This window comes from Myotis nattereri, assembly GCF_964212035.1.
Source record: "Myotis nattereri genome assembly, chromosome: 1".
Lineage (NCBI taxonomy): Eukaryota > Metazoa > Chordata > Mammalia > Chiroptera > Vespertilionidae > Myotis > Myotis nattereri.
This window is the reverse complement of record NC_138075.1, coordinates 54,320,352-54,347,478: the sequence shown is the minus strand read 5'-3', so window position 1 is coordinate 54,347,478 and position 27,127 is coordinate 54,320,352. Positions and strand designations below refer to the sequence as shown.

At 40.3% G+C, this 27,127-nt stretch overlaps 1 protein-coding gene across 1 annotated transcript in view; it reads right to left on the bottom strand.

The window, feature by feature from the left end:
• The window catches only part of ZNF280D (zinc finger protein 280D), a 115,541-nt gene extending 88,715 nt beyond the window's left edge, over positions 1–26,826 (bottom strand). Inside the window, exons 1-2 of the mRNA XM_081093317.1 lie at positions 26,657–26,826; positions 1,243–1,286 (exon numbers count right to left, since the gene is read on the bottom strand). The gene's annotated coding sequence lies outside the window, so the exon portion shown is untranslated. The remainder of the gene's footprint in view (positions 1–1,242; positions 1,287–26,656) is intronic.
• Between the last annotated feature and the right edge of the window lie 301 nt (positions 26,827–27,127).

Sequence of the window (27,127 nt, the reverse complement as noted above, 5' to 3'; positions counted from 1 at the left end):
TAGGCATTGTGAGAGCAATAGGCTACTTTATTAGGGTTATTTGAACACAAGCACTAGTAATTCCATAGTTTACCTGATAACTGAGACAACTGTGTAAGTGACTAAGTGACTAGTGGACAGGTAGCATTATGCAGTATGGATACACTGGATAAAGAGATGATTCTCCCAGATTTGGATGGAGTTGGAAGGTGAGATTCCATCATGCTATTCTAAAAGACACTCAATTTAAAGCTTAGTGCTTATTTCTGGGATTTTCGGTTTAATATTTTCAGATTGTGGTTTACTATAAGTAACAGAAACCACATAAAATAAAATGTCAAATAAAGGGCAACTACTGTATACCTAGAATATATTGTTAGGGGGAAAATTTTAAGACACATAATAGCTTTATAATTTTTTTAGAAATTATTTTTGTCTATGCATAAAAGAAACATATGTAATTATGTATACTAAACTGATAACAGTAGTTATTACTGAGCATAGTGAGAAAACATTTCTACTTTACTCACTTTTTAATTTCCATTAATTGTTTTTATGTGAGCATTTGTTACTTAAACAATTCTAAGAGTTTTTATCTTTAAGGAAATATGCCTACCTCTCATCCTTTCTCCTGAAGGAAAGTTATTAATACACTAGAGGCCCGATGCATGAAGATTCGTGCAAGAATGAGCCTTCCTTCCCCTAGCTGCCGGCACTGCCTTGGCTCTGGCCAGAGCCACCTTTCTGCCTTCATTCTGACCCGGAACCTCCTTTCCACCTTCCCACGCTGCCCAGAGGCCCAGAGCTGCCTTCATTCTGGCTCAGAGCCACCTTTCTGCCTTCCCACAATGCCAAGAGGCCCGGGGGGTGTGTGGAATGCCTGCGTCATCGCCATGGCAACAACGCAAGCATCCCACCCCGCCCCTGGCCACTCAGTGCCTGCATATGCAAATTAACCCACCATCTTTGTTGGGTTAATTTGCATACTCACTCCTGACTGGCTGGTGGACGCAGCAAAGGTATGGTCAATTTGCATCTTTCTCTTTTATTAGTGTAGATAAGCCACGTATACTAGTATCAGTTATGGCAGTAACAATTACTTTTTGGCTAAAAAGGGTTGTTGTCAATCAAGTTGTAAATTGTCACTTATGTACTAACACATGATATCAGTCTATTTTATGAGTCATTTTATGTAATGCCAAATACTGAAACATGAAACTTGGTATTCAGAAATCCTTGGATCTAATTTATCTCCAAACTCACCATGTGATTCCAGACAATGCACCAAGTTATATATGTTCTCCTTCCTATAAAATAAAAATACCTAATATAAGAGTGAATTTCATTAAATTAAATGTACACATATTTAATAGTTTATCCATAAAAAGCTCAATTTTAAAGTTTGATATGTTTGACATATACATGTAACTTATTTACATAATTGGTTCATTCTGAAAGAATCCTAATTTAGTGAGCAAAATGGTGATTCTATTAAGCATTTACTACTTGAATAAATCTGAATTATTACATTATGAATATTTTTTAAATGCATCCTTTTGTAAAAATGAGGAATCACCTCATAATGTATTGTTTAAGTAAATCTGAATTTTCAATACTAAGTGACATTAATCTTTTACTGCTACCTATTCTTATTTCAGCTATAACTGAAATTATTTCCATAAGAACACATAATTTTAAACATGCTTTAATTTACATTTTTCTGGTTTTTATCAATGAACTTAAAAAGAAAAGAAAATTAGTTGGATATATTTTATCATAGATTAACTTATTCAAAAATAACTACTCATTCACTGCTTCTGTATACAAGGTAATGTGCTAAGTTCTAGGGGAAAAAAACAAAGATGAGTATGTCATAATCCATGTCTTCAGAAAGCTACAGTGTAGTATGTCTATAATCCTTTGGGCTTGAAAAAGACATTTGTTGGCATTGGTTGAAAATCACCTGTGACCTTGGCCATGGCCATGGGTGAGAGTCGGCACCCAAAGCCATGTGGGGCTTCAGCTCACAGTCCACTTGATGTGGGGAGGTGAAACCCAGGCCCCGTCACGCGCAAAAAGTAAAAATGACATTTGAACTGCTTTAAGAATTTGTTTTCTGGATTCACACACACAAGCAGAAATTTTACAAAATATACAATATTTTTATAAAGCTGTTTTAGTTATAAAGCACAAAAGTTCAAATATTAGATAGCAGATATCTAAAATATTGAGAAACACGGCTAATTCAACCTTCATATTGCTTTTTATCCTCAGGCTGAAAAAGCAAGTTTTCCTGCTTTTTAATTTCCAAGGCATTTGGTCTGAACTGAAATAGTCCACAGGGATAAAAAAAACATTATTTTAACTTCAGAAGTAATTGCTATAAATGGTTGAACTACTATCACCAGAGACTCTATGGAATCTTGTTTTTAACTAAATTCACCAAGTTTTAAAGTCTCACTATTTAAGTCTCTTTAACTCAATTACTTGAATAATTGTAGCTTGCTCCTAAACATTTCTGATTGGCTGGTGGGCGCTGCAAAGGTACAGTCAATTTGCATCTTTCTCTTTTATTAGTGTAGATAAGTCATGTATCCTAGTATTGGTTATGGCATTAACCATTAAATTAGTGTTATGTATATGTCCTATAGATAAATACATGACAATTAAATTAGTGTTATGTATATGTCCTATAGATAAATACATGACAATTCTTGCTCAGCTTTAAGCACCTACTAGTACCAAGAATACAGTATATTTTTAAGAGCCACATTACACAGCCTATGAGGCTCATTATATTATACTAGAGGCCCGGTGTACCAAATTCGTGCACGGTTAGGGTCCCTAGGCCTGGCTGGTAATCAGGGCCAATTGGGGCCTTCCAGCTGGCGGCCAGGGTCTTCCTTCCCTGTCTGCCGTCTGGGGCTTTCCTTTATTCTGCACCGCCCCCTGGTGGTCAGTGCATGTCATAGCAAACTATTGGTCCCTGATCGAACTCCCGTGGGGACAATTTGCATATTAGGTTTTTATATATATAGACTAGAGGCCCGGTGCACAAAAATTTGTGCACTCGCGGGGGAAAGGGGGTCCCTCAGCCCGGACTGTGCCCTCTCGCAGTCTGGGACCCCTCGGGAGATAACGACGTGTTGGCTTAGGCCTGCTCCCGGGTGGCAGAGGGCAGGCCCAATCCCTAGGTGCAGCCCCTGGTCGGGCTCAGAGCAGGGCCGATTGGGGAGTTGGGGCACCGCCCCCTGTCATGCACAGAGCAGGGCGGATCTGGAGGCTGCGATGCCACCCCTAGTCACGCTCAGGGTACGGCTGATTGGGGGTTTGGGGCACCGCCCCCTGTCACACTCAAGGCAGGGTCGATAGGGAAGTTGCGACGCCACCCCGTCACGCACAGAGCAGGGCCCATCAGGGGGTTGGGGCGCTGCCCCCTGTCATGCACAGAGCAGGGCCCATCAGGGGGGTTGGGGCTCCGTACCCTGTCACACACAGAGCAGGGTTGATCAGGGGGTTGGGGAGCTCCCCCCTGTCACGCACAGAGTAGGGCCAATAGGGGAGTTGGGGCACTGCCCCTCGTCACCCACAGAGCAGGGCTGATCAGGGGGTTGGGGCGCCGCCATTGTCACACTCAGGGCAGGGCCAATCAGGGGGTTAGGGCGCTGCACCCTGTCATACACAGAGCCGCAGGGCGATCAGGGGGTTTGGGCGCTGCCCCGTCACGCTGATCCCAGTGTCGGGAGGCATATTACCCTTTTACTATATAGAATAGAGGCCTGGTGCATGGGTGGGGACTGGCTGGTTTGCCCTAAAGGGTGTCCTGGATCAGGGTGGGGGTCCCGCTTGGGTGCCTGGCCAGCCTGGGTGAGGGGATGATGGCTGTTTGCATCTGGTCACACACCCTTTAGGGTGGGGGTCCCCACTGGGGTGCCTGGCCAGTCTGGCTGAGGGGCTGAGGGCTGTTTTTAGGCTGACGGGTGACTGAAGCTCCCAACCGCTCCTTTTTTTCTTTTATTTTTTTTATTCTGGGCCAGCTTTAGCTCTGAGGCCTCGGCTGCTGAAAACAGGTTTCTGGCCTTTGTTTACCATCTGTATTTGATACAATGTTGCGGTCCGGCTGGCTGAAGCCCGGCTGAGTAAAGCAGGTTTCTGGGGTTTTGTTTATCTTCTATATTTGCAACATAGTTGCTTAGAGTTGCAGCTGAGAGGCCGGCAAGTCAGGCAGGGAACGTTGGAGTCCTCCGTCACTGAAACAAGCAAGCCTCCCTGTTCGCATCAGCTGCCCGGCTGCCGGCCGCCATCTTGGCTGGCAGTTAATTTGCATATCACCCTGATTAGCCAATGGGAAGGGTAGTGGTCGTACGCCAATTACCATGTTTCTCTTTTATTAGTGTAGATTTGTGTTAAATGACTATATAAACGTAATTTAGCAAAACCCTAAAATATTCCACTTATAACTATTTAACTAATAAATGATCTGTCTATATGAATAAGATATGAATCATTGCCTATGAGTATAGAGATAACTTTTAAGATAACCTTCTTCCAAAGCTACAGGACCATAGTAACTACTCAGAGACCTAAATTAATACACTCACAAGCACACTATAAAGTTAGAAAACCAAAGCAAATAAATGAAACTAGAACACCAACTTAAACCATACAAAAAATAAATAAACTCAAAATGGATAAAAGACTTAAACATAAGATGGGAAACCATAAAAATCTTAGAAGAATTCATAGGCAGCAAAGTATCAGACATTATTTTGTAGCAATATCTTTACTGATACATCTCTTAGGGCAATAGAAACTAAGGAGAAAATAAACAGATGGGACTACATCAAAATAAAAAGCTTCTGCACAGCAAAAGAAACCATCAACAAAACAATGAGAGCCCACTGCATGGGAGAACATATTTGCCAGTACATTGGATAAGGGTTTAATCTCCATAATTTATAGAGAACTCATACAACTTAACAAAAGGAATATAACCAATCAAATCCAAAAATGGGCAAAGGACCTAAATAGACCTTTTGAACGAGGACATACAGAAGGCTGAGACATATGAAAACATGCTCAAAGTCACTAATCATCCGAGAGATGCAAATCAAAACAACAAGGTACCATCTCACACCTGTCAGGATGGCTATCATCAAAAAATCAACCAATGACAAGTGCTGGCAAGGATGTGGTAAAAAAGGAACCCTCATACACTGTTGGTGGGAATATAGACTGGTGCAGCCACTATGGAAAACAGAATGGAGTTTTCTCAAAAAACTAAAAATGGAACTCCCATTTGACCCAATAATTCCACTTCTAGGACTATATCCCAAGAAATCAGAAACACCAACCAGAAAGCTTATATGCACCCCTAACTTCATAGTAGCACAATTTATAATTGCTAAGATTTGGTGCCCATCAGCAGATGAATGGATTAAATAACTGTGGTATATCTACAAAATGGAATACTATGCTGCTATAAAAAAAAAAAAAAAAAGGAACTCTTACCATTCACAACAGCATGGATGGACCTGAAGAGCATTATGCTAAGCGAAATAAGCCAGTCAGAGAAAGATGAACATCACATGATCTCACTCATTTGTGGAATATATTGCGCAACATAAACTGGTGAATAAAAATAGATTCGGAGACATAGATGCATCAAACAAACCATCAAACCTCAGAGGGAAGGCATGGGGAAACAAGAGATCAACCAAAGGATTTGTATCCATGCATATGAGCATGACCAATGGACACAGATAATAGGGAGCTGGGGGCATACGCTGGTGGGCGGAGGCAGGCAGGGAGAGGTTAAGGGGGGGAAAAGGAAACATATGTAAAACTTTCAACAATAAACAATTTAAAAGAAAGAAATATAACTTGCAAAAAAAATTAAGTTGGAAAACCTCTGGTGCAATTAGAACCACTATGTCAGCCTAAAAATGCACTGTGTAATACAATAGCCACTAGCCACATATAACTATTTAACTTTCTTTTTATTAGAGTTAAATAAATTTTAAAATTCAGTTTCACTAGCCACTTTTCAAATGCTCAAAATCACACATGGCTGGTGACTTACTGTACTGGACAGTGCAGTTACAGGGTATTTCTATCCGACAATGCTGGTCTAAAGAATCATTATCAGCCCTAGCCGGTTTGGCTCAGTGTATAGTGTCAGCCTGTGGACTGAAGGGTCCTGAGTTCAATTCTAGTCAGGACATGCCCAGGCTGTGGGCTTGATCTCCAGTAGGGGGTGTGCAGAAGACAGCAAATCAGTGATTCTCTCTCATCATTGATGTTTCTATCTTTCTCTCCCTCTCCCTTCCTCTCTAAAATAAATAAAAAAAAATTTTTAAAAGAATCATTACCATATTTTGCCTTAGTTAATAAACAAACAAACAATCCAGTTTCATGATTTCCTTTGGCATCTCAACCACTGAAGCATACCAAAACCATCACCATAAAAACTTCTCAAGAGTCACCACTTCAGAATTTTGGTGGTAAGGCATGGAATTCTATGAAGGATTAAATCAGCTGCCATTTGAAGTGACTATCCGGCAAATACACTGAGTGGCCAGATTATTATGAACGGCCAGATTATTATGACCACGCCATCAGTACAATGAAGTGAATTAGTTATGCAAATAATAATAATAATAAAACCTTGAGAGTATTTGCTTGGGAAGTTTTCAATATTCAGTATTTTTGGAAGTGTCAATGAAGTACTGATGGGGTGGTCATTATAATCTGGCCACTCAGTGTATATGCAGTGGGAATCTCAAAGATCCAAAAGATCTCTAGCTTCTGCAGCTCAGAGTTGGCTCCAAAATAGTCAGAACAAGAGAACACGCTATCTACTTCAGCTACTAACTCAGGTAGAAACTTCATGCCCATGTTTAATACATCTGTTTCTATGGGGGGGGGGGGATTCCAAATAGCTGATTTATCAAAGACTTTTTAATTCATTCACTTTGAGACTGCTAATATAAATAATTTTAATCCCTACTTTATTGTTTTTTTGTTTCAGCTTTTACATATCTAACCTAATAAATTATATCTTAAATAAATGTTCTATTGCCCTGGCCGGTTGCTCAGTGGTTAGAGCGCCAGCCCATGGACTAAAGTGTGGCAGATTTGATTCCTAGGTAAAGGGCACATATCTTGGCTGCAGGTTCCATCCCCCGCCCCAGTTGGGGTGCATGTGGGAAGCAACCAATCAATGTATCTCTCTAGTATGGATGTTTCTTTCTGTGTCTCTTCCCCTCCCTTCCACTCTCTAAAAATCAATGGGGGAGGGGGATGGAATCCTCGGATGAGGATTAACAAAACAAAAAATAAAAATGAGGGTCTAAATTTCAATTGCTTGAAAAATTTACTTTTATACATTGATAGATGTCACCTGATACAATGTCACTTTGTTAAATAACAAAGGTAATACATTTGATTTAGTACATAGCAAACACTATAGCATAGGTGTACCATGTACTAGATATAGTCCTATTTACTCTCTAATAAAAGATTAAGCAATTACACAAACCACAACTAGAGTCTGAGCATAAAACAAGAGCAGTAGGCTAGTAGACAGAAGAACAAGTCATAGCCCCAATACTGCCACAACTTTTAGTCAAGTCACCTTACAATTCTGGGTCTAAGCTCTCAGTTCAAATGAATGATCTCTAGGGTTCAATTCAGCTCTAAACTTTAGACTTCACTGTAAACTGTTACTTTATTTTTTCTATATAGTAAACAACTCTATTAATTTTTTTTTAAAACACCAAACAGATCTGTCAACAGCTTAACATAGTAATAGTAATCACAAGAGAAAAAAGATTTCAACCAATTTCCCACATTTCCAGAACATAGTGGCGTGTAGTTGTGTTCCATAAACTGTATTCTTTAAACATTTATTAACCACAAACAGTAAAACTTGCTGAAAAATGAATGTCAGATTCAAGTTCTGGCTCAATCACTTATTAGCTATATGACACTGGGCAAGCTAGTTCATCTCTGTGCCTTGCTTTATTTACTACATATATTTTATATTACAGTCATAATGAAAAATAAATGAGGTAATATACATAAAGCACAAGCTCAGTACCTGGCACACAAAAATCATTCATTAAATCTTAACCATTTTTAACTCTGAGCTAAATCCCATTTTAAAGAACTCTTAAGAACAGACCACAACTTTGTTATAATGAAATTTATGAGCTGAGCATTTACAAATCATTTTTTTATATAAGATCTTCATTATAGTCATATTTCTCATGTTGAAATTTTAGCTTTTTATGCCTTTCGGAATGTGGCTGTCAACTCTATCTTGCCATATTTTCAGCTTTTTAAAAAAGCATTTATTTACTAGTTAAAACACACATAACAAACATAATAGTACACTTACCTACAATTCATCAGCATGGTTAAATTATCTATGTACTACTAATCTCATAAAATAAAACAAGTATCTAATTCAAAAATACTTACGGAAATGCATAAAAATTAATATCTGGATAAAGTGTTTATACCATTATCATTTTAGAAAACACCCACTTTGATTCTACATACACTCCTATATTTTAATTTCTTAAAAAATCCTTTTTAAAAATGAGTACGTGATAAAGAATACAAAAGTTAATGTGAGGAAGTTCTCCATCTCCTCAAACTCTAAAAATTAGAGTTATTCAATGAAATAATCCAAGAAACCACATTATAAAGTCAATCTTTGTTTTTTTCTCAGGATTAATATGATTCAATTGGGGGTTGCACTCCTATCCAAGAAGCTGACAACACCAAAACCAGATATGATGAACTAAACATAAAAGGAAAAATATAAGAAAAGAAATTAATATAATAATCTCAAATAGTAAAATTTTATATTCAAAATAAGTATAGCATATAAAAATAAAGTTCAACTAACTCAAATTAGTCTAAGATTAACATGCTAGATGTAAGAAACACTAAACCTTTCACAGTTTTGCTTGTATACTTAGGAGAGTTTTTTTTAATGGAATGATTTGTATGACACAGTAATTTAAACATTGTTCAGAAAAATGTGATCTGTTACTTGTTTGCTCTCAAATTTCCCAAGGAATCAGGCATTAATATCATTTCACTAATATAAAAGCTTTAAGTTGTTTCATTTTACAAACAATTCTTTCATTTTTGTCACTAGTGGCATGTCTATGCAGGTTTATAATTTAGAATTCTAATCCCAAATGAATAGAGCTTTAAGGATTCAAAGTGGGCTCTTAACTATAAGTAACATTCTAATATTTCCAACTCTAGTTTTGTGATCTCAAGAATTTCCAACTATTTCAAGTAGATACTAGAAAATTAATTTTAATATCCATTATCTTAAAAATACTGTACAACAAAAGAAACCAGCACCAAAATAAGAAGGGAACCCACTGTATGGGAGAACATATTTGCCAAATGATAAGCCTGATAAGGGGTTAATTTCCAAAATATATAAAGTACTCATACAACTCAATGAAAGGAAGACACACAACCCAATAAAAAAATGGGCAGAGCACCTAATAGATTTCCTCAAAGAGGACATACAAATGGCCAAAAGACAAGAAAAAAATGCTCATTGTCACTAATTATCAGAAAGATACAAATTAAAATGACAATGAGGTATCACCTCACACCTTCCAGAATGGCTACCATCAATAAATCAACAAACACATGCTGACAAGGATGTGGAGAAAAAAGAACCCTAGTACACTGCTGGTGGGAATGCAGACTGGTAAACCACTATGGAAAACAGTATGGAGTTTCTTCAAAAAATTAAAAATGGAACTGCCTTTTGATCCAGTGATCCCACTTCTAGAAATAGATCCTATAAAGCCAGAAACACCAATCAGAAAGAATGTATACACCTCTACGTTCATAGCAGTGTTATTTACAATAGCTAAGATCGAGAAACAGCCCAAGTAGATGAATGGATTAAAAAACTGGTACATTTACACACTAGAATACTATGCAGCTATAAAAAAAAAAAAAGAAGAAGAAGGATCTCTTACCCTTTGAGACAGCATGGAGGGACCTGGAGAGTATTACACTAAGTAAAATAAGCCAGTCAGAGAGACAAGTATCACATGATCTCACTTATATGTGGAATCTAATGAACAAAACAAACTGAACAAAATAGGTCCAGAGACATTGAAGCATGCAACAGACTGACATATTTCAGAGGGAAGGGGGAGAGGTGATAGTTAATCATTGAATCAAGAGGTGATAGTTAAACAATGGTATGGGAGGAAGGCCTGGGGCTGGGGCGGGGTGGAGGGACATCTGTAATACTTTCAACAACAAATATAACTTTACAGAAAAACTTGTTTTATATCAAGTTTTTAAGGCTGGCTATTTATATTTATCATTGATTTTATTATGGAAAGGAATGGTAACAAGATGTGAAAAGCAGAGAATTTTGATGTCTACTTTGGCATTATAAGACAAACCACACAAATAGAAACCTTAAATTGCAAGCATTAAACTCATACATAGTTGAGAGACCCACAACTAAAATTTGATAAAGTTCTGGTCTTTGGATATGAAATTTTATAAATGAATAAACTTACTAAAATTTTTCTTTACAAACATTAAGTAGATCAGTATCTCCTTTTATGCCTGTTATTTTAAAGAATGCTCTAATGTTAGAAAACTAAGTATGTTTTTAGAATAAGTCCAGTTGTTAACCACCACAGACATATTCTTGAAAAGGGCACATTCCAACCACACAAAATGCACAATTAGAAACATCAAATCACTAGCAGCTAAAATACTACAGACAAAATACTGAGGGGCATAGAAACTTTAGATGATATCTCATCAAAGCTCATTCAATTTCTAAAAGAACCTAATTTTTTCTTAAGAAAAATACTCCATTCTGAAAATAGTCACTCCAAGAAAAGGAGACCTAAAAAAGGGAGAATATGGATATACATTGTTTTATTTTTTAAATTAAGAAACAATATGGATATACACAGTTTTCTTTTTTAAATAAGGGAGAATAATATCAAGTTTTTTTAAAATAAACCAAAAAATTCAAATGTCATTTTTTAAAAAGATTATACATTCAGTAATCTTAACAGGCAAACAGAAAAGGAGAAGGGTTGGGACTCAGTCTGGAAAAAAGTAGCCTACAAATATGATCAGAACTAGGACAGAAAAAAAATCTAAGTCCTAAAAGAAGTTTCCCTGATTGGCTATTTCCAAGAAAAAGGTTCAATTCTCCTGTCCGCCACCCTGACTTAGAGAAAAAACTTCATTCTCTGAAGGTAGGTACTCAAAAAATTACCACTTTAATTCTCTGAAATTAAAAATTCAGATGAATTCCTTAAAGCCAAAGGGGATCAGAATAGACCACCCCAAAATATGTCACTATGGCATAAAGACTGTTTTGATCTGAAGGCAATTAAAAAAACAGAAAACACAGAAAGAGATCTCTGCCATTCCCCTATCAAAGAAGGACAGAATTTTCCTGTTGTGAAGGTTTTCCCCTTCCCCTCTCCCATACCAGAAAGAAAAACTGCCATTATCACTGGAAACAGAAAGTCAGCACCAAGATGGATCTACACAAACAAATCTCACTAAAAAGCTCTTATCTTCCATGAGTTTCCCTTGAATGTTTACCTTCCTTTAAATTACCACTTCTTACAAAACCAAACCCCTTTTCCTTTGTCCTGACACTTCTCCACAAAATTATCATCTGCCAGGAGCAGATCCATGCTTGCTGTTTCAAGGGACCTGGCATATATGGCATATTGTTCTTAATATGTTTGCTCACCTTCTTGGCACTATGTGTTTTAACCAAGGTCTCTGAGAAAGGTTGTTTCCCCAGGTAGGGCTTTTCCCCTGAAGTTAGGGAGGGAATAAAACCTCTTAACTAAGTGCCAGGTGGGAAATTAATCACTTTAACTACGAACAATCATGCTTAAGCTACATAATCTTTACTCCCTGGAATGGAGATAAGAAACGCCCTAACCTTTGGAATAGAGATTGATAGGATTGGAATCAACTGGTATAAATACAGATGTAACAACACAGAACTAAGAAGACAGAACTAAGAAGACAGAACCTACGCACAGAACTTAGAAGACAGAACCTACACACAGAACTTAGAAGACAGAACCTACACAGAACCTAGAGACAGAAGAACTTCGCTGGAGAGAACATGGCAAAAGATCCTGGACAGAAACTGGCAACAGAACCTAGAGACAGAACCTAGCGAGAGAACATGGCAAAAGATCCTGGACTAAACCTGACTACAGAAATTGGCAAGAGAACCTGACTAGAACCTGGTGACTGAACCTGGCTGGAGAACCTGGACAGAACCTGGCTGGAGAACCTAGCGAGGGAACATGGCTACAGAACCTGGCTGGAGAACCTGGAGAACCTAGCAAGAGAACATGGACACAGAACCTGGCTGGAGATCCTAACCAGAACTTCGCTGGAGATCCAGACCAGAACTTGGCTGGAGATCCTGGCTAGAGATCCTGGCTAGGCTGCTGATCAACTGAACGCTGCCTCCGTGTTGTTCCTTCTTCGCCGACTCCGTCCACACCTTTGGGGACCCCTGGACCTGCTGGGGTTGGACCCCGGCAATCATCCTTCGTTAAAACGGTACATATAAGCCTCAGTGTCTACATTTACTTCTTTGTGTCATTTTTTTTCTACGAAGACCTCCATGAACATAAAAATTAAAATATTGACATTAAATAAAATTTGTATACCTTTTCTTCTGTTAATTTGCAGGTCCTAGGCACTTAACCTAAGGATAAAGGAAAGGATTTTTTTTCTTCCACTAAAGGCAAATCAATCCTCCAAATTAGTGAGCTCAGATTTTCTAAAAACAATAAAAAAAATATAAACAATTAAGGTTTTAAAAATAACACACTCAATCACTTTCTGTCTAATATAAGGCACAATTCTCAATGCTGCATAGAATGTGAAAAAAGTCCCTACCGCAAGAAACTAGTAGGATTATGATAAATACATACAAAATAGAGCATGACAGAGTAATAATAAAACTCTTCAGTGCTATAACAAGGATTCTTGACAAGGTGTTGAGGGAACCACAGAAATATGAAATGTGCAAAATAAATTTTGTGCATACTTGTACATTTTCAGGGAGCATCATAGTCTCATGAGGGTCTATGAACCAAAAAGGCTAAGAATCTCTATTTTAGAAGGTTAAAAAAAAAAAAATCACCATCTAGATGGGGAATTTGGATATGTTCCACATACAAGAAACATACACATTAATCCTTACAAGAAAGATGTTTTCTCAGTGGTTTTTTTTTCCAGTAAAAATGTTCATTAAAAATGATTCAATCATACAAAAGTATATGCAGTAAAAAGTATGAATCCTTGCCCACTGACATCACTGCCTCCTGAAATGAGAAACAACTGTTTGAACTTTTCTCAAGACTGAGACTGGTTTAATGACAGAAGTTTATCAGCCCAACTTCTGGAATGTGAAACTTTCAGGGAAGATTCAGAGGGTAGAGACTGTGGGGGTTCAGAATGAGGTACCCCAAGATCAGTCTCTGTGATATGCAGATTGTTCTGAGCTAAAGACAATTTAGCTGCAGGCTCAAGAGAAACTTATGCCCCTCCCTTTAACTACCTAGAACAGCGGTTCTCAACCTGTGGGTCACAACCCCTTTGGGAGTCGAACAACCCTTTCACAGGGGGCCTAAGACCATCAGAAAACAAATATATAATTACATATTGTTTTTGTGATTAATCACTATGCTTTAATTATGTTCAATTTGTAACAATGAAATTGGGGGTCACAACATGAGGAACTGTATTAAAGGGTCGCAGCATTAGGAAGGTTGAGAACCGCTGACCTAGAAGAACTTGAATTAAGGGCCTTGCCCATAAGAGATTATCAGAGATAACTTCTTTTGCAGGGCAAACTTCCATTTACTAAATGTCTTTTCTTCTTATTATCGTGCAATGACCAGACCCGTTGAAGCCCCCAAGATGCATTATTACCTCATCTCTAACTCAGGAAGTCTTAGGTACTTCAATCCCCCTTTCTATGCATTTTCAACCTCTCCTGCATGTGGGGTCTCTGACTCTGTCATGTATGTGGGGTTCCCATACATATGTATGCATTAAATTTGGTTATATTCTCTCGATAAACATTTAAAAGTATAAATCCTTATTTCTTCCCCTGCCCTAGTCCCAATCCTGATCATCAGAGTTATGGTGTGTGATGCAATGGATAAGTGATTGAAGATACAGTTTGAATTATAGTTTAGGGATAAAAAGGGCATTCCAATACATTATATGCCTTAACAAAGAGCAATATTCATAGCAATGATTTAGACAAAGACCAAACTGTGTGCACATTAAATTTACAGATGAGTAAATAGTATAGTGTATGGTAAATAACAAACAAGGCTTTCAAAAAATGTCAAAGAGCTACAATGGTAAAATCTAAAATTTTATATTTGCTCAAAAAACAAAATTTACAGGAGAAACCAAGATGGCGGCATAGGTAAACACCGGAAATTGCTGCCTTGCAATTTCAAAACAACCACTTCAAAACTACAACTGAAAGACAAAACAGACATCATCCAGAACCACAGGCAGGCTGGCTGCGTGGAAATTCTACAACTAGAAGGAAAGAGAAAAGCACAGTGAGACTCAGGAGGTGCAGAAGTAAAGTGCAGAGGTACAGAGGCGCGCGCTCAGAAAGGGCTGGCAACAGAGGACGCCAGAGTCTTTTTCAATCGGGAGGGAGTCTCAAGCTCCCGACTGCTCTGAACTCAAGTTCCCAGCGAGTCTCTGGGGAGAAACTGGACTGTCGGACATCAGTCGGAACTTGAAGGCGGCTTTCTCTCAGAGGTGCTTGCAGCGATAACCGCAGGACACTGAGACGGGACACTGAGACCCGGGGGCCTCTTAGGACAGGGCTGAGGACCAGCCATAGCTGTCTGCTCCGTCCTGTTCATTCCCTGAGACCCCGCCCCACCCAAGCTGATAGCAGAGGCTTTTGCATATGAAAGGCCTGCCCTTTGAGATCTAAAATTACCTAACAAACTGCAGCTGGGTCAGAGAGACCCAGACATCCAAAAGAAGGCCCAAGGCCCCACAGCAGCTTGCATTGCTTCACAGCTGGGTTCATCTGGGCACCTCCAAACCCCAAACAAGGGAGAGGGATATGCAGATCTCTCCGTAGCTCCTGCTGGGTAGCCTCAGGCAGAGGCTAGATTAGCACCTCCTTAGATCCAAGAGCCTGTGTACCCAGTGGTGAGAGTGGGACCGTCCAAATTACAACTCTTCAGATCCATAAGGGACACACTCAGGGGGCAGACTCAGTGAGCACCAAAGCCCCACTGAAGCAAGTCTTGCCCCAGAAGGGTGTCCCCAACACAGAAGTTCTCCCACTGCAGACACAGCTGATTCTCACAGCCAATTGGCCTGGAGGTCAAATCCTCCCAGTGATACCTACAACAATCAAGGCTTAACAACAACAAGACTGTGCAGAAAGCCCACAAAGGGGTGCACCAAAAGTGTCCACCTCAGGTAATTGGGGAGGCTGAGCCACTGGGCCCTGTAGGACACCGAGCATACAAAGCCACTCTATCAACACAGGAAGCAGACAAAATGCGGAAACAAAGAAACAGATCACAAATGACAGAAATAAAGGAAAGAAAACTACTGGATATAGAGTTCAAAACCACACTTTTAAGGTTTTTCAAGAATTTTCTAGAAACCGCCAATAAATTTAGTGAAACCCTCGAGGATATGAAAAATGACCAACTAGAAATTAAGCATACACTGACTGAAATAAAGAATAATATACAGAGATCCAACAGCAGACAAGAGGATCCCAAGAATCAAGTCAAAGATTTGAAATATGAAGAAGCAAAAAATACCCAACCGGAAAAGCAAAATGAAAAAAGAACCCAAAAATATGAAGATAGTATAAGGAGCCTCTGGGACAACTTCATGCGAACCAACATTCGAATTACAGGGGTACCAGAAGAAGAGAGCAAGATATTGAAAACCTATTTGAAGAAATAATGACAGAAAACTTCCCCTACCTGGTGAAGTCCAGGAAGCACAGAGAACCCCAAACAAAAGGAATTCAAAGAGGACCACACCAAGACACATCAAAGGGCAAAAGACAAAGAGACAAAAAGACAAAGAGAGAACCTTAAAAGCAGCAAGAGAAAAAAAGTCAGTTACCTACAAGAGAGTACCCATACGACTGTCAGCTGATTTCTCAACAGAAACTTCAGGCCAGAAGGGAGTGACAAGAAATATTCAAAGTGATGAATACCAAGAACCTACAACCAAGATTACTTTATCCAGCAAAGCTATCATTCAGAATTGAAAGTCAGATAAAGAGCTTCACTGATAAGAAAAAGCTAATAAAGTTCACCACCAAACCAGTATTATATGAAATGCTGAAAGGTATTCTTTAAGAAGAGGAAGAAGAAGGAAAGGTAAAGATAAAAATTATGAACAACAAATACATATGTATCAACAAGTGAATCTAAAAATCAAGTGAATAAAAAATCTGATGATCAGAGTAAACTAATAAATATAATAGAATCAGGGGCATAGAAAGGGAGTGGACTGACAATTCTTGGGGGAGAAAGGGGTGTGGAGCGGGTGGGAAGAGACTGGAGAGAAATCGTACACCTATGGATGAGGACAGTGGGGGGGTAAGGGCAGAGGTTGGGGTGGGAACTGAGTGGAGGAGAGTTATGGGGGGAAAAAGAGGAACAACTGTAATAATCTGAACAATAAAGATTTATTTAAAAAAAAACAAAATTTACAAATATATAAAGATGTACTACTTATCAGTTTTCATTACCAGAGATCCAATGAGTCAGAATATGACTCATTTAAAAGATACATGTATTAAACATGTACTATGTGTGCGAGAGGAATACAATGATGATCAAAAATGAAGAGACGGGCCCTAACTGGTTTGGCTCAGTGGATAGAGCATCGGCCTGCGGACTGAAGGGTCCCGGGTTCGATTCCAGTCAAGGGCATGTACTTTGGTTGCGGGCACATCCCCAGTAGGGGGTGTGCAGGAGGCAGCTAATCAATGTTTCTAACTCTCTGTCCCTCACCCTTCCTCTCTGTAAAAAAATCAATAAAATATATTTTTAAAAATGTTTTAAAAAAAAATGAAGCAACAGGTCTTGCACTCATGAAGCTTACACTGTAGAGACAGGGACACACACTCATACAAAGAGATGTAAATTGCGCTATGAAGGCTATGGGCATGGAATTTAAAAACTCACAGAGTAAGGATAGTAGGTCTAGTTCACATAATCAAAACTGACTTCCTTGAGAAAGTAGTGATTAAGTTGTTCTTTGAAGAATGAGTTGAGGTTAACTAGGAAAACAGGAAAGGGAAGAAAGCATTCCAGACAGGAAACAGCACAGAAGTTATCCCACTACAAAAGATCTATGGCACAGCAAATATGAGAAACTGCAGACACCAGTGTGATTAGAAAAGAAAAGCAAGGGCATATATGCAAGTATAGTAGGAGGTTCAAGATAGGAGTCAAACAAAACTGTACCTTGGACATCACATTAAAGAATTCTGTCCTTATCCAAATAGCAATGGAAAGCCAATAAAGGGATTTTTTTAAAGCCTCACCCAAGGATATGTTTTTATTTTTTTAAAATATATTTTACTGATTTTTTGTTTGTTTGTTTTACAGAGAGGAAGGGAGAGGGACAGAGAGTTAGGAACATCGATGAGAGACTAACACCCATCAGCTGCGTCCTGCACACCCCCTACTAGAGATGTGCCCGCAACCAAGGTACATGCCCTTGACAGGAATCCAACCTGGGACCCTTCAGTCCAGAGGCCGACACTCTATTCACTGAGCCAAATCGGTTAGGGCAAGATTTACTTTTAACATAGTCTCTGAGCATCCAGATGTATCTGTTTTCATCCATGCAATACAGAACTACCAAATTAACAATTTCCAAAAATAATGCTTTCAATTCCAAACTCTTCAATAACTCGTCACCAACATATGCACAGCTGAGTTATCATAGCCTTAGAAGTTTCCAGAATGCAGTGAGGTAAAGAGTAGGTCAAAAGCTTTAGGAACTGGTGTGTCCACCACTGGTTGGTGCTGCCAGGCTATAAGGCTAGTCTTCCGCTATCTATCTAGCCCAAGAAGAGAATATGTAATCCGAAAATAGAAAGGCTGAGATTAAAATGAGGGAAGACGAAGGCATCACATCTGGCACCAGTAAGTATTACAATAAATGAAATCAACTTTTTCTGAGACTCAATTTCCTCAATTATAAAGAATGGATGATGATGATATACCCATCTCAAAGAAGTATTTGTCTTGATGAAATATGATATCTGTGCATATACTTTATAATCTCTAAAATACCACAATAAATGATTAGAAAGACATCTCTTGTGTTATAACTTCTCAAATGAACACAAATACTAACAATGTGGTGTCAAAAAAGTAGTGCCAATTTTCTATTTACATTTTTCTATTCAATAAAGTTAGAAGATCTGTTACTTATTTTTCCCATGTAACTTTAAAAAAAGCCATTTCTATGTTGCATTTTGTTTATAAGGGATCTTCAGCAGTTCGCAATCCTGTAGAGTTGAAGAAAAAGATAATCTATACCTTGAATAGGAAAAGCCAACTGAGGAATGAATGAGTGAGTAAACAAAGCAGGAGATAGGGCTTTAGAACATACCTAAGACCCTCAGACCCCTCTCAAAGCCTCTCAACCCTCTCAAGGTTTTGCATCTCAAACTTGCCAAAGGTAACAATTACCTACAAACTAAGGAAAACACAGGGGGAGAGCCTACAAGTTAGGAGCAAATTATTTCATAGACTAATGATGTTTGCTTTGGTTAGTAGCCCTCAAACGAAAGGCATTCAGAAAGTTGTCATACCGAAGAAATATTAAATTTGGCAAAAAAAAAAAAAAAAGTGCGTGATTGATTAACTTCTAAGTATGAAAGCTTCTCCTTAGTCCACAAACCCCATCCAAGAAATTTTAAAAATATACATTAATATAATAAAATCATTAAGTATTAATATATTTTCGGAAAAATAATTATATTTTCCCAAACAAAAACTTGAGAGGAGTGGCACTGCTTTACATTTTAACAAATCTCATTAACATCTGTCTTAATAAAAAGAGCTGGATTCTCTTATCTGCTTCTGCATTCAATCTGTTGCACTATGTCACTCTGTTGAAGAAAATGCAGCCTCACGAGATAAAAAGGTGGTAAAGGGAAAAACTTGCAGAACCTTTGAAAGTGTCTCAAGTCCCCAGACCACACTTAGAGAACTACTACACTAGATAAACTAAGTCAAAGTCTTTATTTAAAAGGCAGGCTAAATTACTATATTGGCTAGTCAAAATTTTGAATATACCAATCCAAAGAATAAAGTAATAATTTTAAACTGTTATATTCAGTTGATGTGCACAACACTAAGAAAAAGCACTTATTAAAGCAAGCATTAATGATGTATAAGGCATTGTGTTTAAAAACACAAAGAAGGATTTGGAGAAAAACCAAGATGGCGGCATAGGTAAACACCGGCTGCCTCGCACAACCACTTCAAAAATACAACTAAAAGACGGAACGGACATCACCCAGAACCACAGGAAAGCTGGCTGAGGGGAAGTTCTACAACAACAAGAAAAGAGAAAAGCACACCAAGACTCAGAGGAGGTGCAGTGCGGCAGTAAAATACAAAGGTGTGGAGTGGGCTGGCGGCTGAGGGCACGGTTGTCGTTTTCAATCGGGAGGGAGTCTCAGGCTCTGGGCTCCAGTTCCAGGTGAGTCTCTGGGAACCCAGACTCAAACGGGAGAAGCGGGACTGTCTGGCATCGGTCAGAACGCGAGGGCAGCTTTCTCTCCGAGGTACTTGCAGCGGTTGCTGGGACTCTGAGAGGCAGAGCCTCTGGGGACGGGACTGAGAACAGCCATAAGTGCTCCCTCCACCCGCCCTGTTGATCCCGTGTGACCCGCCCCACCCAAGCCCTGCGCAGAGCCATTTGCCGGATAGCCTCAGGCAAAGGCTAGATTAGCACCTCCCCAGAGGACAGAAGTTCTCCCACTGCAGACACAGCTGATTCTCACAGCCTGTGAGAATCAAATTGGCCTGGAGGTCAAATCCCCCCCAGGTTACCTACAACAATCAAGGCTTAACTACAACAAGACTGCGCACAAAGACCACTAGGGGGTGCACCAAGAAAGCATAAAAAATGCAGAGACAAAGAAACAGGACAGAAATGGAGGAAGGCAAAATGCTGGATATAGAGTTCAAAACCACACTTTTAAGGTCTCTCAAGAACTGTCTAGAAGCCGCCGATAAATTTAGTAAGACCCTCGAAAAGACTGGTGAGACCGCCGATAAATATAGTGAGATCCTCAAGAAATCTAATGAGACCCTCGATGTTGTGATAAAGGACCAACTAGAAATTAAGCATACACTGACTGAAATAAAGAATATTATACAGACTCCCAATAGCAGACCAGAGGAGCGCAAGAATCAAGTTAAAGATTTGAAATGCGAAGAAGCAAAAAACACCCAACCGGAAAAGCAAAATGAAAAAAGAATCCGAAAATATGAAGATAGCATAAGGAGGCTATGAGACATCTTCAAGCGCACCAACATCCGAATTATAGGGGTGCCAGAAGAAGAGAGAGAGCAAGATATTGAAAACCTATTTGAAGAAATAATGACAGCCGAAACCGGTTTGGCTCAGTGGATAGAGCGTCGGCCTGCGGACTGAAAGGTCCCAGGTTCGATTCCCGTCAAGGGCATGTACCTGGGTTGCGAGCACATCCCCAGTGGGAGATGTGCAGGAGGCAGCTGATCGATGTTTCTCTCTCATCGATGTTTCTAGCTCTCTATCTTTCTCCCTTCCTCTCTGTAAAAAAAAAAAAAATCAATAAAATATAAAAAAAAAAAAAAAGAAATGACAGAAAACTTCCCCTACCTGCTGAAAGAAATAGACTTACAAGTCCAGGAAGCGCAGAGAACCCCAAACAAAAGGAATCCAAAGAGGACCACACCAAGACACATCATAACTAAAATGCCAAGGGCAAAAGACAAAGAGAGAATCTTAAAAGCAGCAAGAGAAAAACAGTCAGTCACCTATAAGGGAATACCCATACGACTGTCAGCTGATTTCTCAACAGAAACTTTGCAGGCCAGAAGGGAGTGGCAAGAAATATTCAAAGTGATGAATACCAAGAACATACAACCAAGATTACTTTATCCAGCAAAGCTATCATTCAGAATTGAAGGTCAGACAAAGAGCTTCACAGATAAGGAAAAGCTAAAGGAGTTCATCACCACCAAACTAGTATTATATGAAATGCTATTATTATATGAAAGGTATCCTTTAAGAAGAGGAAGAAGAAAAAGGTAAAGATACAAATTATGAACAACAAATACACATCTATCAACAAGTGAATCTAAGAATTAAGTGAATAAATAATCTGATGAACAGAATGAACTGGTGATTATAATAGAATCAGGGACATAGAAAGGGAATGGACTGACTGTTCTTGGGCGGGGAAAGGGGTGTGGGGGATGCGGGAAGAGACTGGACAAAAATCATGCACCTATGGATGAGGACAGTGGGTTGGGAGTGAGGGCGGAGGGTGGGGTGGGAACTGGAAAGAGGAGAGTTATGGGGGGAAAAAAGAGGAACAAATGTAATAATCTGAACAATAAAGATTTAATTAAAAAAAAAGAAAAAAAAAGACTTTACCTCGAAGTATCAGAGAAAGGAAAAATAAAAATAAAATTAAAAAATAAAAACACAAAGAAGCAAAATCAACATCATTCCAAAAATCACATATTGTTTATCATGGTGTACTAAACCAGAAAAACAGAATGTTCACAATGAAAATAATGGAAATAAAAAACATTTTCGGTTTAATCCAGTTCACCAAAAGGCCTAAATATTATATCTTGATCCTACAGTGTTCCATTCAATCATTCTTTACTATGGAAAATCTCTAAAGGTAAAGTTTGGAAAGAAGGGAAAGAAAATATTAAAGAAAAAATTTGGAACTTCAAAAAATAACTTTCTAAGTACTACCTGCATTCATTCAAGATGCAGTACAAAAGGCTGACAAACCTATCGTGATAGTAGGAGGAGAGGCAGACAGGTTTAATGTGTGTGTTGGAAAGGGTGGACCTCTAGATCTCATTGTCCAAATTAATCATTCACCTTCAGTATACTATCAGAGTCCATAGGAACAACTTTAGGGTATTTTTCTCTTTTCTTTTAGTTTTTGATTTTCTTTCTTGAGCAGTTATAGTTGTAAAGATTGACATTTTTTTACCTTTAATGTTACCCTGAGATCTTCAAAGAGCAAAGGGAAATTTATTACTTTTAAATAGAATAAAACTCATTTTATCTTATGATTACTATGAGTCTACAGAATCCTGTTATAAATCTAAGCTACATTATGGGATCTTAGTGATTTCAGTTTTCCTACATCTTGAAATATTTCGTTAATTCCATCATCTTAGATTTCACCATTGCACATCAATTATTAACAACTATGCTTTTAAAAAATAAAACTAAAGTAATAATAGGATAATCCAAGGATGAAATAAATCATCATTAATACATTATACTTCATTTTATTATCGTGTTTTTCCGCTAATTGTTTTGCTTATTGTATCACCTTTCAAAAAAATGAAAGGCATAGAGGACTGAAGACATCATCTTTGTGGTCTGTGTTAGGAGGAAAAACTTTACTTCTACCCTTTCAGGTTGCAGTAGCTGGGGATCTTCAACTTGAACTAACAAAAGACAGAAAAAGCAGATAATTTTTATTAATGTTTACGTACCTCAGAGTTCACTCAAGAGGGGTAAAACTCAAAGAAGCAGTTAGGCTCAGGGGCTTATATACCATTTTAAAGGAAAGAGGATTTGAGCTTTGAGAGACAAATCATAGGGAAGTTCTAACTAGGAAATATATGCAAACTCATCTCAGTATCAACTCTGAATCTCAGAAGGTAAGAGTTTCTCTTTCCTTCCTGGTATGGGGAAAAGGGTATGACATAAAAGGAAATTTATGCTCTACTTTAGGCAGACAATGGGAGGGCAAAAAAAAACTCTTTATCTGTTGATTCTCAACTGCCTTCTGTTCAAACTAATCTTTATGTCAAAGTGGCACATAATTGGATGGCATATCCTGATCCTCTTCATATGCTTTTAGTTTTCAATGAATACAGTTAAAAGCTCAGAACTTTTTATTTCCTACCCATAATAGGACAAAAGAAAACTGACAAAGGAGACATTTCACAATTATCAGATGAACCTGAAGACCAAGGCAAAGATGGATGGCAAGCACTTCAGACTCTAATGACAAGAGAAAGTTGGGAAATGTCACTGTCTTCAGATAAGATATCCAAAACAAATTTTCTCCAACTCAACAATCAATGAGTGAACAATATGCTTCTAAAAACTAAAAGTAACTTCTCATCAACTGTCACATGTGAACCTGGAACATATTTATCTTGTAAATACTGATCTGAGATATCAAATACTTCCCTAATAAGTTCTAGCTTATCATTTCTTTTGGGTCTTCATTTTGCATGTACATCATCAATGCAATATTTGAATGTTTTGAAACCTTTGATGGTTCATAATTTTATTGAAGTGTAGGCATCTTCTTTGCTTCATAACTGCAAGATATTTTCAGTTTTAGATTTGTAGACACTAATTTGAATAATCAATCCAATGAATAAAAAAATTTGTGTTGCCCTAACCTGTTTGGCTCAGTGGATAGAGCGTGGGCCTGCGGACTGAAGGGTCCCAGGTTCGATTCCGGTCAAGGGCATATACCTTGGTTGTGGGCACATCCCCAGAGGGGAGTGTGCAGGAGGCAGCTAATCGGTGTTTCTCTCTCATCGATGTTTCCAACTCTCTATCCCTCTCCCTTCCTCTCTGTAAAAAAATCAATAAAATATATTTTAAAAATAATCCGTGTCATGTTTCCTTCTAGTCACCATTGTATACATCTGTGTTCAACACTTGTTCACTTCTGAACTGTATCAAGTTGAATTTTAGAACACACACAAAGGATGAATAGTCATATGCCCTTTTAGCAAAAGAGCACGGTCTGCATTCTTATAAAAATATTGCATAATGTATAATGTGAAATACACTGGATGACTTAAGTAATCCTGCCAAAATATTAAGCATGATCTATTCAAAAAATACAGGCAATTGAGGGTACAATGTAAACCCAAAAAGAAGGAAACTGTCAATAAAATACAGAATGTGGGTTATGCGACTAGATCACTGGCCTAGTCTCTTCAAAAGGTCAATGCCATCATACACACACACACACACACACACACACACACACACAAAGACGCAACAACGCTAAATTAAATGAAATTAACAAATAAATGTAATGCATGATTGGATATTGATAAACGACTAAAAAGGCTATTTGGGGAACTACAGGGAAGATGTGAATACTACAAACATATTGTAGATTGTAGGAATTAACTTGAAGTGATTGTGGTATTGTGGTTATATAGAAATTGTCCTAACCTTATGATATACATACGGACACAGATACCGTACACTTCAGTGTGAATTGTCATATCTGCAATGGACTTGAGAATGTTCACCAAAGAGAATGTGAAATGGGCCCAGTGGGCACAGTGGTGGTTGAGCATCCACCAAGGAGCCCATTAGATTCCTAGTCAGAGCACATGCCCAGGTTGTGGGCTCGATCCCCAGTAGGGGGCGTGCAGGAGACAGCTGATCAGTGATGTTCCTCTCTTATCCATGTTTCTATCTATCCCTCTCCCTTCCTCTCTCTCTCTCTCTCTCTCTTTCTCTAAGAATCTCTAAATATATGTTCATTTTTTAAAAAGACTGAAATGGGTAGATAAACCAAATGTGGCAACATGGTAATAACTATTAAAACTTTGGGGTAGGTATGTGTTCAAATGTGCTATCTTCAACTTTTCAAAGTTTGGGGGAAAATACGGTAACACAAAAAATAAAAAAAAATAAATGGTTGCAAGGTTCAGAAATGAATTCTTAAACTGTAAAACAAGAGGCAAGTGAGTAGTATCTAAATTTTGTAGGTGAGCCTCCTTGCCTCTTCTCCTCACTACTCACACTCTCTTAAAAAATGAAACATAATATACTGAATTGAACACTGGAATCAGAAGACCTAAGGGTCTGGAATTGGCTCTACCACTTCCCAGCCATGAGCTCATTAAAGAACTCTCCCGCCTGGCCGGTGTGGCTCAGTGTATAGAGCATCCGCCTGCGGACTGAACCCGGGTTTGATTCCCGTCAAGGGCACATGCAGGAGACAGCCAATCAATGATTCTCTCTCATCATTGATGTTTCTATCTCTCTCTCTCTCTACCTCTTCCTTCCTCTCTGAAATCAATAAAAATATATTAAATTTAAAAAAAAAACAAAAAAAAAAAACACCTCTCCCAGAGGCTCTTTCCTCACCTTGGTTTCGGGGTAGGTCTCAATGACAGATACAAATGATAGATACTTTGTATGGGTGTTTGCACCGATGTTTTAAAACATCCAAAGCACTTAATTTCCTAAGCGAACCTGGGCCTTCGCAGGCGCAGCAAGTGTCTGGCACCGGAACCCCCCCCATGCAGGACGCCTGACCACTGCCCAGGGGCGGCTTTTGTACTTTAAAACTCTCCTTTCAGTTTTCTGTGTCGTGGCACTGAAAGACGTCAAATTCTTAAGACACAAACCAAACCTGAAAGCTATACATAAATTAAAAACAAATAGATTATAAATTAGAATTAAAAAAAACAACACCTAAATCTTCGCAACACAATGAGAACCCGCGAAGGAAGGTGCCTGCAGCAGCGGGTTCCCTCGGACGCGTCTCCTCTCTAGCAGAGTCCGCTTAAACGCGTTTTAACGCGGGACGACGCGGGAGGCGCCCCTCGCGTCGCCAGAGCCGGAGGAACCCTCCGAGTGGGATCCTCCGTTCCGCCTCACGAGGGGAAGCCTGAAGCTATGTCGGAAATTGTGTCTCCAAGTCCGCGCTGGCCCTCTGGGCCTTTCCTGGAGACAATGAGACGGGGCGGCCGCGGCGGGGCAGGGAAGTCCCCGGGGCCAGGGCAGGGCGTGCGCGGGCCGAGCCGGCCACCTGGGCGGGACCCTGGGCCCGGCTCTCCGACGCCCGCGAGTTCGGAACCGCCCGTCGTCCCTGCCGACGACGGGGAGACTCCGGGGAGACTCGGGGGAAGGCTGCTGTGAGAGGAGCGGGGTCTCCGCCACACATCGGCACAAAGTGCGCGGAGACGATGGGAGTTGGCTCGAGAGAGAAAAGCCACCACCAGGCTGGGGGCGCCCGGGCGCACGGCCTCGGGAAGGGAGGAAGGGAGGCGGCGGCGGCGGCCTGCGCGGCCCCGGCCTGCGCCCCGAGCGGCCGCCGCGCCGGGATGCCTCCCACGCCAGGGCCGGCGCAAGATGGCGGGCCGCCGGCCGCCGCGCAGCCAGTCCCCGTCCCCGCTCCCTGGGTGCTCTGGGCGACCCGCGCCGGCCTCGACACCCCCAGCCCGGCGCCCCCGGAATGAGGCGGCGCCGGCCGCGCGGGAGGGCCTCTGCCTGCCGCAGCGCGGGGCGGGCGGGGGCGGGGGGCGCTTACCGTGAGCGGAGCGGATCGGCCTGACTGGGGCCCTGAGGAGGAGGAGATAGAGGAGGAGGAAAAGGAGGAGCTCGAACAACTACCCGGCCGCGACCGCGGCGGCGCCCATTGCGGAGCAGGCAGCCGAGCCGCGGGGAGGGGGCCGAGGGGTTCGCGAGGAGCCCGCGCGCTGCCTCATGGGTAGGCTCCGGGTCGGCCTGGGCGAGTCCGGGCTCCTTGTCTTCCCCGCGACCGGGAGGCGGGCTGGCATGTGCGCCGCCTCGCAGGCCCTCGAAGGCCGGCCGCCCAGCCACGCGCTCGCGGGGGGCGAGGCCCTGCCCGCCGGTCTGCTCCCCCACCCGCCGGGGCAGCCATCCCGCGGTCGGGGCTGCGAGGAATCCGAAGGCGTGGAGACGAGCGTGGCGGGGCCTCCTCCGTGGACCAGCTAGTCCCCGCAGGCTTGGAAGGAGGCCGAGGGAGAGGGGCACCGCT